Genomic DNA, 13676 nt, shown 5'->3' on the forward strand with positions numbered 1-13676 from the left:
ATCATGGAATCCAGTCCCATCACTTCATGCAAATAGATGGGGAAACAATGGAAACAGTGACAGACTTCATTTTCTTGGGCTCCAGAATCACTACAGATGATGACTGCAGCTATGAAATTAAAAGACACTTGCTCCTTGAAAGAAAAGCTATGACAAACCTAGGCAGCATATTAAAAAAGCAGAAACATTACTTTGCCAACAAAGGTCCATATAATCAAAACTATGCCTTTTTCAGTAGTCATGTATGTATGTGGAAGTGGACAATAAAGAAAGCTGAGCACCAAAGAGTTAATGTATTTGAACTGTGGTATTGGAGAAGATTCTTGAGGGTCACTTGGACCGTAAGGAGATCAAACCAGTAAATCTTAAATTAATCCTGAATACTCATTGACAGGATTGATGGTGAAGCTGAAGCACCAGTACTTTGGCCACCTGATGTAAAGAGCCTACTCCATGGACATAGGAACCTGGTGGGCTACAGCCCACGGGGTAACAAAGAGTCTTATCTAGATGTGATTTGCTTTTGGCCTTTCTTAATGTTGTTGCAGCAAACAGAAGTTCTTAATTTTGATGTCAAATTTATCAGTCTTTTCCTTTGTTGTCTACTCAAATATTCTTTATTTCCTTAAAGAAACTTTGCATATTTACCTTTCATAAACAGGTATGTGACCCATCAGGAATCTGTTTTTGTTCTTGATGTAAAGGTAGGTCAATGTCTGTTATTTCCCATGTGAGTGTCCAATTCACCCATTTGAAAAGACCACAATGAGATACTGGCACACACTCAAGAAAAACTGGCAGAATGTTTCATAAAATGGCTATATTAAAGAATATCAAAGATATTAGAACTGGAATTTTCTTTGCTGGTGAATATATGTAGAACAACTACTTTGAAAAACTGTACAGCCATACCTATTAATGATTTTTTTGTTGTTCAAAGTTGCTTCAGCGATGTCTGACTCTTTGTGACCCTATGGACCATAGGCCCGCAGGTTCCTCTGACCATGGGATCTTCCAAGCAAGAATACTGGAGTGGGTTGCCATTCTCTTCTCCTGGGGATGTACTTGACCCAAGGATTGAACCCACAGTTGTGTCTGATTGTTTGCAACCCCATAAACTGTAGCACATCAGGCTTCTCTGTTCCTCACCATCCCCTGGAGTTTGCCCAAGTTAATGTCCATTGAATTGTTGATACCACCCAACCATCTCATCCTCTGTCATCTCCTATTCCTCCTGCCCTTAATCTTTCCCTACATCAGTGTCTTTTACAATGAGTGAGTTCTTCGCATCAGGTGGCCAAAGTATTGGAGTTTCAGCTTCAACATCAGTCCTTTCAATGAGTATTCAAGGTTGATTTCCTTTCCGATTGACTGGTTTTATCTCCTTGCAGTCTAAGTGACTCTCAAGAGTCTTCTCCAGCACCACAGTTCAAAAGCATAAGTTCTTAAATGCTCAGCCTTCTTTATGGTCCAACTCCCACATCCATACATGACTACTGGAAAATTTGTAGGTTTGACTATATGGAGCTTTGTAGGCAAAGTGATGACTCTGGTTTTTAATACACTTCTTAGGTTTGTCATAACTTTCCTGCCAAGAAGCAATCACCTTCTAATTTCATGTTTGCAGTCACCATCCTCAGTGATTTTAGAGCCCATGAAGAGGAAATCTGTCAGTGCTTCCACCTAGGTTTTTCCTAATGATAAAAATAAATATATACAAATCCTAAAAGATCCTAAAATTCCTAAAAGATGATACTACTCAATATGCCAGCAAATTTGGAAAACTCAGCTGTGGCCACAGGACTGGAAAAGGTCAGTTTTCATTCCAATCCCAGAGAAAGACAATGTCAAAAAATGTTCAAACTACCAAAACAGTTGCACTCATTTCACACACTAGCAAAGTAATGCTCAAAAGTCTCATCTCCAAGCCAGGCTTCAACAGTATGTGAAGAGTGAACTTCCAGATATTCAAGCTGCATTTAGAAAAGGCAGAGAAACTAGAGATCAAATTGCCAGCATCCTTTGGATCACTGAAAAAGCAAGAGAGTTCAAGAAAAACATATATTGCTGCTTTATTGACTATGCCAAAGCCTTTGACTGTGTGGGTCACAATAAACTATGGAAAATTCTTCAATAGATGGGAATACCAGACCACTTGACCTGCTCTTGAGAAATCTGTATTCAGGTCAAGAAGCAACAGTTAGAACTGGACATGGAACAACTGACTGGTTCCAAATAGGAAAAGGAGTATCTCAAGGCTATATATTGTCATCCTGCTTATTTAACTTATATACAGAGTACATCATGAGCACCACTGGGTTGGAGTAAGCACAAGCTGAAATCAAGATTGCTGAAAGAAATATTAATAACCTCAGACATGCAGATGACACCACTCTTATGGCAGAAAGCAAAAAAGAACTAAAGAGCCTCTTGATGAAAGTAAAAGAGGAGAGTGAGAAAGTTGGTTTAAAGCTCAACATTCAGAAAACTAAGATCATAGTATCTGGTCCCATCACTGCATGGCAAATAGATGGGGAAACAATGTCAGACTTCATTTTGGGGGGCTCCAAAATCACTGCAGATGGTGACTGCAGCCATTAAATTAAAAGATGCTTACTCTTTGGAAGATAAGCTATGACCAACCTAGGTAGCATATTAAAAAGCAGAGACATTACTTTGCCAGCAAAGGTCCATCTCGTCAAGGCTATGGTTTTTCCAATAGTCATGTATGGATATGAGAGTTGGACTATAAAGAAAGCTGAGCACCAAAGAATTGATGCTTTTGACCCATGGTGTTGGAGAAGATTCTTGAGAGTCCCTTGGACTGCAAGGAGATCCAACCAGTCCATCCTAAAGGAGATCAGTCCTGAATGTTCATTGGAAGGACTGATATTGAAGCTGAAACTCCAATACTTTGGCAACCTGATGTGAAGAACTGACTCATTGGAAAAGACCCTGATCCTGGGAAAGATTAAAGATGGGAGGAGAAGGGGACGACAGAGGATGAGATAGTTGAATGGCATCACCAACTCAATGGACATGAGTTTCAGCAAGCTTCAGGAACTGGTGATGGACAGGGAGGCCTGGAGTGCTGCGGTCCATGGGGTCCCAAAGAGTTGGACACAACTGAGTGACTGAACTGAACTGAACTGAATACAAATCCTATTGATAAGGTGAATGATGTCAGATTTGTGACCTCCAAAGAAGATTTAGCTTCAGTACCAGGGGCCAGGCTTGATCACTCAAGAGCTTTTGGGTAGCATAGTTTTATTAAAGTGAAAAGGGGGCAGAGGAAACTTCTAACATAGACATCAGAAGGGGGACAGAGAGTGCTCCCCTCACTAGTCTAAGCAAAGGAATTTTATATTTTTTCAAATTAGTTATTGCAATAAGTCAAAATATGTTTCAAGGTTGTAAAAAATTTACCAGACTCACTCCCAAAATTTACATTTTAAGATAACAGGATTATAATTTAACAATAGATAAATTTTACCAGACCCACTCCCATAATATACATTCTAAGGTATCAGGATTAGTCAGAAGGTTTCCAAGAAGGAGAAACTGTCCTCATGCAGGATGCATTGTTGTTATATAATCCTTAGTACAAAGTTTAAACTGAATTGTTTGTTGTGTAATCATCAGTTCTGGTCTTAAAAAAAAAAAAAAAAAGTTTGACTAAGGAATGTAGAGAAAATAAAATGACGTTTGTCCTTTCCACCTCCTTGAGAATTCCAGATTCCTGTCTCATCTTTGAGAGCCCCAGACCCCTCTCTCCTTCTTGGGGACCCCAGACTTCCTATCAATCTGCCTAGGAACTGACTCTCTCACTATGACCCAGAAAGTCCTCACCCTTAGATATGGGAGAGTAGGTCAACCTCAGGGAAGGCATCCATCTTTATGGCAATAAAGATATTATTTGCAGATATTCTAAGAAAAGCTGTGACAAACCTAAGCCATATATTAAAAAGCAGAGATATCACTTTGCCAACAAAGATCCATATAATCGAAGGTATGGTTTTTCCAGTAACAGTGTACTTATGTGAGATTTGGACCATAAAGAAGGCTGAGCACAGAATAATGAATGGTTTTGAATTGTGGCATTAGAGAAGTCTCTTGTGAGTCTCTTGGATCACAAGGAGATAAAACCAGTCAATCCTAAAGGAAATCAACCCTGAATATTCTTTGGAAGGACTGATGCTGAAGCTCCAATACTTTGGCCATCTAATGTGGAGAGCCAACTCATTGGAAAAGACTCTGATGCTGGGAAAGATTGAGGGCAGGAGGAGAAGGGGGCAACAGAGGATGAGATGGTTGGATTGCATCACTGATTCAATGGACATGAGTTTAAGCAAACTCCATGAAATAGTGAAAGACAGGGAAGTCTTGTGTGGTGCAAGTTTATGGGATTGCAAAGAGTCAAACATGATTAGGTGACCGAACAACAACAGAAGTAGTCACCAAAACACGTGTGAGGATGCTCATAGCGATTCTAGGTGTAGCAGAAACACATGTGTGAGTATGCTCATAGTGATTCTAGGTATAGCACAAAACATAGTTTCTAAGTTATAGCCAAGTTGAAATTGCTGGTATCAAATATACATTTTCCTATTTTGAGTAGAAGCTGGTTAAAATATATGACAACAACTTGTAGACTGAAAGCAATGACTATATTAGGGCTATTATCTTTGGGAGAATGGAAACACACAAGAAGAATTTCACATTCATCTTAGCTTCCTCTGTGATATGCAAGACAGGGAATAAGGGGAACAGTACAATAAAGGATTCCTAGCATTCATATAAAAATTCCCACTGAGTTCTTGACCTCAACATAGACTGTTCATAAGCATGGTATTAGTCTGGAAGGCCTAGCAGAGATTTCTTGGGGGATGGAGAATTGTGATGATATTTTAGAGACTACAAAGTGATGGGTAATGTTGAGTCTGGTGCAGTCAAGTTGTTGATTGAGGGTCAAGAAATGCCCACAATATAAAAACAAGATGTACCCTCTAGACACAAGATAAATGCTGAAACATGCCTGCCTCAACAAACCTTAATGCCAGATCTCAAGAAAATCAAGGTGATTTACTGGTGATTTAATTTCCATCCAGAAAAAAAAAAATTTTTTTATTTATTCCTATGTATTTTTTAATATAAATTTATTTATTTTAATTGGAGGCTAATTACCTTACAATATTGTATTGGTTTTGGCATACACTGACATGAATCCACCACAGGTGTACATGTGTTCTATTTAACATGATTTGAAGGAAGAGTATGTAATCCAAAACTTCTGAAGTGTATCACTCGTATGAACAGTTCACAATAAAAAGGCACTGGATACTAGATATGTGAATATGCAGGCAAAATGATTAGAAATCAGTAGTTGAAATAGTCAATAGAAGCAGATCTGGAGATGATTTAGTTATTAAAATTAGAAGACAAAGACTAATTTAATATGTTAAACTAATATTTTAGGTAAAAATAAAGCAAAAGATGGAAAATAGCTTAAAAAAGCATATCAACAGATAATTTGAATTTTAAAGCTCAAATATATATTCTAAAAGCTAAGAAAATACTGTTTTGAGACTAAGAATTCATTGCATACATTTAATTGAAATTAACCACAGGTGAAGATAGGAGAAGTAAAGACAAACACAGGTCAATAAAATTTATTCAAAATGAAGCACAAAAAAGTAAAGAATCAGTTGAGTTCAGTCACTCAGTCATGTCCGACTCTTTGTAACCCCATGGGCCACAGCACACCAGGCCTCCCTGTCCATCACGAACACCTGGAGTTTACTCAAACGCATCTCCATTGAGTTAGTGATCCTATCCAGCCATCTCATCCTCTGTTGCCCCCTTCTCCTCCTGCCCTCAATCTTTCCCAGCATTAGGGTCTCTTCCAATGAGTCAGCACTTCACATCAGGTGGCCAAAATATTGGAGTTTCTGCTTAAACATCAGTCCTTCCAGTGAACCCTCAGGACTGATCTTTAGGATGGACTGATTGGATCTACTTTCAGTCCAAGGGACTCTCAAGAGTCTTCTCCAACACCACAGTTCAAAAGCATCAATTCTTTGGTGCTCAGCTTTCTTTATAGTCCAATTCTCACATCCGTACATGACTACTGGAAAAACCATAGCCTTGACAAGATGGACCTTTGCTGGCAAAGTAATGTCTCTGCTTTTTAATATGCTGTCTAAGTTGGTCATAGCCTTCCATCCAAGGAGCAAGAGTCTTTTAATTTTATGGCTACAGTCACCATCTGCAGTGATTTTGGAGCCCCCTAAAATAAAGTATGCCACTGTTTCCACTGTTTCCCCATCTATTTGCCGTGAAGTGATGGGACTGGATGTCATGATCTTAGTTTTCTGAATGTTGAGTTTTAAGCCAACTTTTTCACTCTCCTCTATCACTTTCATCAAGAGGCTCTTTAGTTCCTCTTCACTTTCTGCCATAAGGGTGGTGTCATCTGCATATCTGAGGTCCCTCTTCTTTTTTTTTTTTTTTTTTTTTGTCCTTGGTGTGAAATGTTGCTTGAGTAATTTGGGTTGATTTCTTGTTAGGGGTGACTTGTGCCTGTGTTCTTACTTCCTAAAGTGCATGTTCCAGGGAGGCAATGGCTGTGTGGCTGGGCAGGTGGGAGGAAGGGGCAGAAGGGGGCTAGTGTTCTTACAGTTAGGAACAGAGTGGGTTCCCAGAGTGTCAGAATGAATGAGGCAGTTCTGCCCCTGGCCCTCCATGCATCTTGACATAATTGACAACTTCCTTAATTTTTGCCCCTGCCTCCAACCTATGACCAACCAACCACAATGGACTCCTGCTCCTATCTGCCTCACTTGCAGCTTCCCCGGGCCAGCAGCCTCTTTTTCAGCAGCCAAGGCACACCTGAAGCCTTCTTTGTTCTTCATTACAAAGTTTTCCCACTCCTCTGCCTGCTTTGAGTGTCTGCCAAAGGCAAGTGATGTGGCAATCTTTGAATACTCAATTCTCATTAATTTCAACAGTGATTTCAACTACACAGTGTAGAGAAAAAGCAAATTAGCCAAGATGGTGTGGTCAGGCTCTCTTGCCCCACATTTTGTACATAATGATTATGTAACAGCTGAGATCACTTATACCACTGCACATGAGTGTCACAAAGTACTTGCTTTGTCATGTTCTGTACACATATGTGAGCTTCCCCGAGAAAGCAGCAGCATTACTGCTGCATCACGGCTTTGTCCGTTGGGTCAGCCTTGAGAGGAGAGCATTGTGGTATGGCTCCAGCATGAGCCAGGAGAGAATAAACATATCTGCAGTTCGTACAGCTCTTTGCATCTTCTTCCAGCCTCTTAGCTTGCACCTTTCCTAACCTGGGTTCAGCGAACACTGTGCACAGTGTGAACAGCAAGATAGTGGGCATCATGGACAGGGTCAGTGATACACACAGAAATATTAATTATGCAGGGGATCTTAATACACCTGGAAACTGGAAGCTAGACTCTTGTTTTCTCATTCTGACTTTTAGGCTTCCCTTAACCACATATCTGGCTAGGAAAGGAGGAGGATGGGAGAGTATGTCAGAAGTCTCTGCGGCAACTGAATTTTATCATGTGAGAAATCAATGGAAGGAGAGTGAGCTTTGAAGCCAGTCAAGTTTGGATCAATGGCTAGAACTGATACTCACTAGCTGTGTGATCTTGGGTTAGGGACCTTCACCCCAAGGCCTCCATCTTTTCATCTATTGAATGAGCAAAAGCACCTACCCCATACAACTGTTTGAAAGAATATAAAATAGTCATAAAATCAGATGGCCATTAACAAGCTTGCCCCAGCAAGGACTTAAACAATGACAGTCCTCATATTCTTCCCTTCTTACTTCTTTCAAATCAAAGAGTAACTTGCTACTTATATGGTCCTTTAATACTAAAATGCCTTAATACTTATTAACACAGATTATTCCCCCAGAATTTTTTTTTCCACAAGTCAACTGGCTCAATGTTGAGGGAACAGCAATGCCTAAGCCATGCTTCCTGTTTGCTCACAATTTAATTGAGGAGAAAAGTTCTTACTCGAACAATTAAAGTATATTGTGTTATATGATATGCCTGACTAATGACAAAGGTGATGAGTGTTACTTGAGTTCATAGAAAGGGATGTGCATTTTGGTGACCTGAAAATGATCTGCGGCCAAGTTGGAGTACATCTGGGCACTAAAACACCCACACAGAATTGGCTAAGTCACAAGTGCAGTTAAAAATAAATCATGTGAAAATAATACATGCTTGTTACATTGAAAATTTGGAAGACATAAAAAAGAAATTAAAAAGAAATTATCTACAATCTATTTCTGGAGATAATCACTGGTAATATTGTAATTTGTTTACTCATTGTCCTTTTTTACTATATATAATTTTAAAATAATTTGTTAAACAGTTATAAAGATTAAATACATACACACATGCATAAATACATATGCATTCTTTCAGTATGATTTTTTTCAAATAATTCATCATGGGCATTTTCTCATATTATGAGAAGCTTCTGTACTTGGAAATTGAGGAAATGTAATATATTCCTCAAAGTTTATCAAGTAGAGTTTAAAAGTCTTCTATTATTCTTATAATCAAATTATTTTTGTTTATGTCATCCTGTATTATATATGTTATCTCCATTTTCAATACTATCAATAAAGCTGATGAATAAGGTAGCAAAGTGGATCTTTTTACACAAACTATTTTTTTGCAGTTTGGATTATACCCTTAGATTCCAAACAAGTGGAGATCACTAGTTCAAAGGGCAAGAATGTCTTTGAATTTCTTGATATATTTTGGAAAATGTTTTTCATAAAGTCAGGCATATCCCATCTCACTGCAGGATTTCAAGAGAAGGGTGTCACAAGAAAGAGGGAGGCCATTCCCATCACAGAAAGAGCATGAGGGAGTAGGTGTGTTTTTTAGGGAAAAGAGGCTGTATCATCAGCAAGACCTATCCCAGGCCTTGTCATTGAGTATTGATCCACTAATTACTTGATGAGTAAATGAAAGCTACAAAGATGAAAAATTGTGGACCTGTTAGGAAAACGTAGAATGGAAATATTTTTTGGAGGAGATGAAGTCCTTGAAAAACATTGTGAGACAGGTTTGGAGAGGGCTGTGGACAGTCTTAAATATCACAGTAAGGGCTTAGGATTTAAACCAATAAACCAATGAGAACCACAAAATAATTTGGCAAGGGAATAATATGAGAAGAAAAAGAATTTTGCCCTTTTTGGCTCTCTGAGCAGCACCATGGTGGTTGGCAAGAACAAGCACCTTATGAAAGGAGGCAAAAGGGGAGCCAAGAAGAAAGTGGCTGACCCATTTTCTAAAAAAAGATTAGTGTGATGTGAAAGCACCAGCTATGTTCAATATAAGGAATATTGGTAAAACATTGGTCACAAGATCTCAAGGAATCAAAATTGCATCTGATGACCTCAAGGGGCATGTTTTTGTTTATGTTTTTGTTTTTGTTTTTTTAATTTTATTTTATTTTTAAACTTTACAATATTGTATTAGTTTTGACAAATATTGAAATGAATCCGCCACAGGTATACATGTGTTCCCCATCCTGAACCCTCCTCCCTCCTCCCTCCCCATACCATCCCTCTGGGTCGTCCCAGTGCACCAGCCCCAAGCATCCAGTATCGTGCATCGAACCTGGACTGGCAACTCATTTCATACATGATATTATACATGTTTCAATGCCATTCTCCCAAATCTTCCCACCCTCTCCCTCTCCCACAGAGTCCATAAGACTGTTCTATATATCAGTGTCTCTTTTGCTGTCTTGTACACAGGGTTATTGTTACCATCTTTCTAAATTCCATATATATGTGTTAGTATACTGTATTGCTGTTTTTCTTTCTGGCTTACTTCACTCTGTATAATAGGCTCCAGTTTAATCCACCTCATTAGAACTGATTCAAATGTAATCTTTTTAATGGCTAAGTAATACTCCATTGTGTATATGTACCACTGCTTTCTTATCCATTCATCTGCTGATGGACATCTAGGTTGCTTCCGTGTCCTGGCTATTATAAACAGTGCTGCGATGAACATTGGGGTACACGTGTCTCTTTCCCTTCTGGTTTCCTCAGTGTGTATGCCCAGCAGTGGGATTGCTGGATCATAAGGCAGTTCTATTTCCAGATTTTTAAGGAATCTCCACACTGTTCTCCATAGTGGCTGTACTAGTTTGCATTCCCACCAACAGTGTAAGAGGGTTCCCTTTTCTCCACACCCTCTCCAGCATTTATTGGGGCATGTTTTTGAAGTGAGTCTTGCTGATCTGCACAATGAGGACGTTGCATTTAGAAAACTCAAACTAATTACTGAGGATGTTCAGGGCAAAAAATGCTTAATTAATTTCCATCGCATGGATCTTTCCATGGCATGGATCAAAAAATGGCAGACCATGATTAAAGCTCATGTTGATGTCAAGACTACCAATGGTTACTTGCTTCATCTGTTTTGTGTGGGTTCTAATAAAAAAAAAAAAAAAGTGCAGCAATCAGATTCAGATGACTTCATATGCCCAGCACCAGCAGGTGCACCAGATTTGCAAGAAGATGATGGAAATCATGACCTGAAAGGTGCAGACAAATGACTTGAAAGAGTTGGTCAATAAATTGATTCCATATAGCATTAGGAAAGACATAGAAAAAGCTTGCCAATCTATTTATCCGCTCTATGATGTCTTCATCAGAAAAGAAAAAGTGCTGAAGAAGCCCAAGTTGGAATTGGCAAAACTCATGGAGTGACATATTAAAGGTAGTAGTTCTGGAAAAGCTGCTGTGGGTGAGACAGGTGCGAAAGTTGAACGGGAGGATGGATACAAGCCACCAGTCCAAGAATCTGTTTAAAATGCAGACTTTTCATGGTGACAAATAAAAGATCTTATTTGTTGAAAAAAAAATAATGAATTTTGCAAATAATCCTCAAAGCATTTGTGGGATGGTTGGGAAAGACCGATTGCAAAGCAGCAAACTACAGGTGAGCTTGTAGAAATCAAGATTCTCTATTTGGCTATTTCAATTATCTAAATGTAAAGTAAAAATACTGGGTTAAAGGAACAGGGATGGGAATGGAAAAGAGGGTGTGAGAAAATAATGTAGGGGAATTCTCTGGCAGTCCAGTGGTTAAGACTCCATGGTTTTATTGCCCAGGTCCAAGGTTAAATCCCTGGGAAACTAAGATCCCACAAGATGCTCAGCAGGGCCAAAAAATAAATAAATAGACAAAGTGGACTGATCATTTACCGTACATGGGGAAAGGGATAGTGGGAGGAGCCTAAATGACCTTTATTGGACCACTGGGATACTCTTCACAGGTGTGGGGACTCCAGGAGGATCTGGTTTGAACAGACTGATGTTAAATGAGTGCCTGACATCTGGATCTCAAGAGAAGAGGGAAACAGATCCAAGGATGTTGGTGGTCATCTATGGAGGGGCAATAGATATGCAGTTCTAGAAAGCTTCAAGTGACAGACTTTGCTTAATAATGGAAGCAAGAGAGCTTAGATCTGATTAATTGGGGAACTTTTTTACAACTCAAAAGGAAACCAAAAAAAAAACAAAGGGATAAGTCTTAGGATGTTTACATAAAAAATTATTGTAAGGTCACTGACTACCAACATCATGGTTTTATTTACTAGTGATAAGGCTTAGAGTTAACCATCATAAAAAGAAAGAGAATGATAGAAGCTAAAAACATACAAACAAAATATCTTTCTACTGCTGAGCCATGCCGAGCTATAAGAAATTCATTTCATTGTTGTTTTCCAATTGGTGCTCACAGCCATTCTGTCAAAGGAGGTTAAAAGTCTGGAGGACAGTTGGAAAAGTTGGCCCTGGGATCACAAATAATCTATGAAGTCTAGGAAAATCCATCAATCAGTAAGCAGTCTGGAAATCCACAAATCCAGCAGATACCAAAAGCATCAAGAAATCAGAAGATGGAGAAGAGAAATACATACCTGGGCCCTTGTTGGTGGTGTTTAGTAACCACACTAGGCTGGTGCAGCAAATGGGCATTCTTCCCAGCTCTATTATGGGCAGTATCATGATGATCCCTCATGGGAGTGTAAAGCACCACCTCCTATGGGAGGCATGGGAAATACCCTGTCAGGGCCACCCTGACATCTGACACACCACATCTCGCTTGATAATCTGGTATCAGAAGGGCTGCTTAGGTCCCTTAGGAGATCACCTTGCCCAGAAGGTCTCTAATAGATATTCTGGCGGGATGGCTGCAGTGATTACAGGATACTCATGTCTAATATAGATGAACAGTGTGTGCTTACAAAGAAAATGCAACCCCAGAAAGTGAAAAACAAACAAAGCAAACCAAGGATGGAAAGGAGGGGCCTTGGGGGAGTCCAGGACAAGACAGGAACAAAAATGGCAGGAGCAATAAAGACTGTGTACTGAGAACTTACTTGGGCCCAGGCCTTATGCCAGCCATATCTCAACCAACTCACACTGTCGTCCCACCCTGCAAATGGGGAACCTGAAGCATTAAGTAGATGGCAAAAATTTGGAGTTTGAGGGTCCTGAACATGAGCCCTCATACCCTCTGACCCTCCCCATATTGTGGCTCTGTGTATCTGAGGCGGCAACAGAGCTGGGCAGAGAACTCTGCCAATGTTTGCCTCCAGCAATATTCTGATTTCTAATTTAAAGTTAGTCTTATGTTAGGAGACACTCCCTCAGCCCAGGCATTGTTCTTCAATTCTTCATGAAGAAGTGAAGTCTTGAGAACTTACTCTGCCCCTAGGTCTCAGCAATCAGTGCAAATAGACGAAAACAACAGAATGGGAAAAACTAGAGATATCTTTAAGAAAATTAGAGATACCTAGGGAACATTTCATGCAGAGATGGGCTCGATAAAGGACAGAAATGGTATGGGCCTAACAGAAGCAGAAGATATTAAGAAGAGGTGGCAAGAATACACAGAAGAACTGTACAAAAAAGATCTTCACGACCTAGATAATCATGATGGTGTGATCACTGACCTAGAGCCAGACATCCTGGAATGTGAAGTCAAGTGGGCCTTAGAAAGCATCACTACGAACAAAGCTAGTGGAGGTGATGGAATTCCAGTTGAGCTATTTCAAATCCTGAAAGATGATGCTATGAAAGTGCTGCACTCAATATGCCAGCAAATTTGGAAAACTCAGCAGTGGCCACAGGACTGGAAAAGATCAGTTTTTATTCCAATCCCAAAGAAAGGCAATGCCAAAGAATGCTCAAACTACTGCACAATTGCACTCATGTCACACGCTAGTAAAGTAATGCTCAAAATTCTCCAAGCCAGGCTTTGGCAATACGTGAACCGTGAACTTCCAAATGTTCAAGCTGGTTTTAGAAAAGGCAGAGGAACCACAGACCAAATTGCCAACATCTGCTGGATCATAGAAAATGCAAGAGAGTTCCAGAAAAACAACTATTTCTGTATAATTGACTATGCCAAAGCCTTTGAATGTGTGGATCACAATAAACTGTGGAAAATTCTGAAAGAGATGGGAATACCAGACCACCTGACTGGCCTCTTGAGAAATTTGTATGCAGGTCAGGAAGCAACAGTTAGAACTGGACATGGAACAACAGACTGGTTCCAAATAGGAAAAGAAGTACGTCAAGGCTGTATATTATC

At 39.6% G+C, this 13676-nt stretch overlaps 1 pseudogene; it reads left to right on the top strand.

Moving 5' to 3' along the window:
- The first annotated feature begins 9152 nt into the window (after window positions 1-9152).
- On the top strand, window positions 9153-11578 carry LOC786110 (small ribosomal subunit protein eS1-like; annotated as a pseudogene).
- Window positions 11579-13676: the final 2098 nt, after the last annotated feature.

The sequence above is a fragment of the Bos taurus genome, chromosome 2, assembly GCF_002263795.3.
Source record: "Bos taurus isolate L1 Dominette 01449 registration number 42190680 breed Hereford chromosome 2, ARS-UCD2.0, whole genome shotgun sequence".
Taxonomy (NCBI): Eukaryota; Metazoa; Chordata; class Mammalia; order Artiodactyla; family Bovidae; genus Bos; species Bos taurus.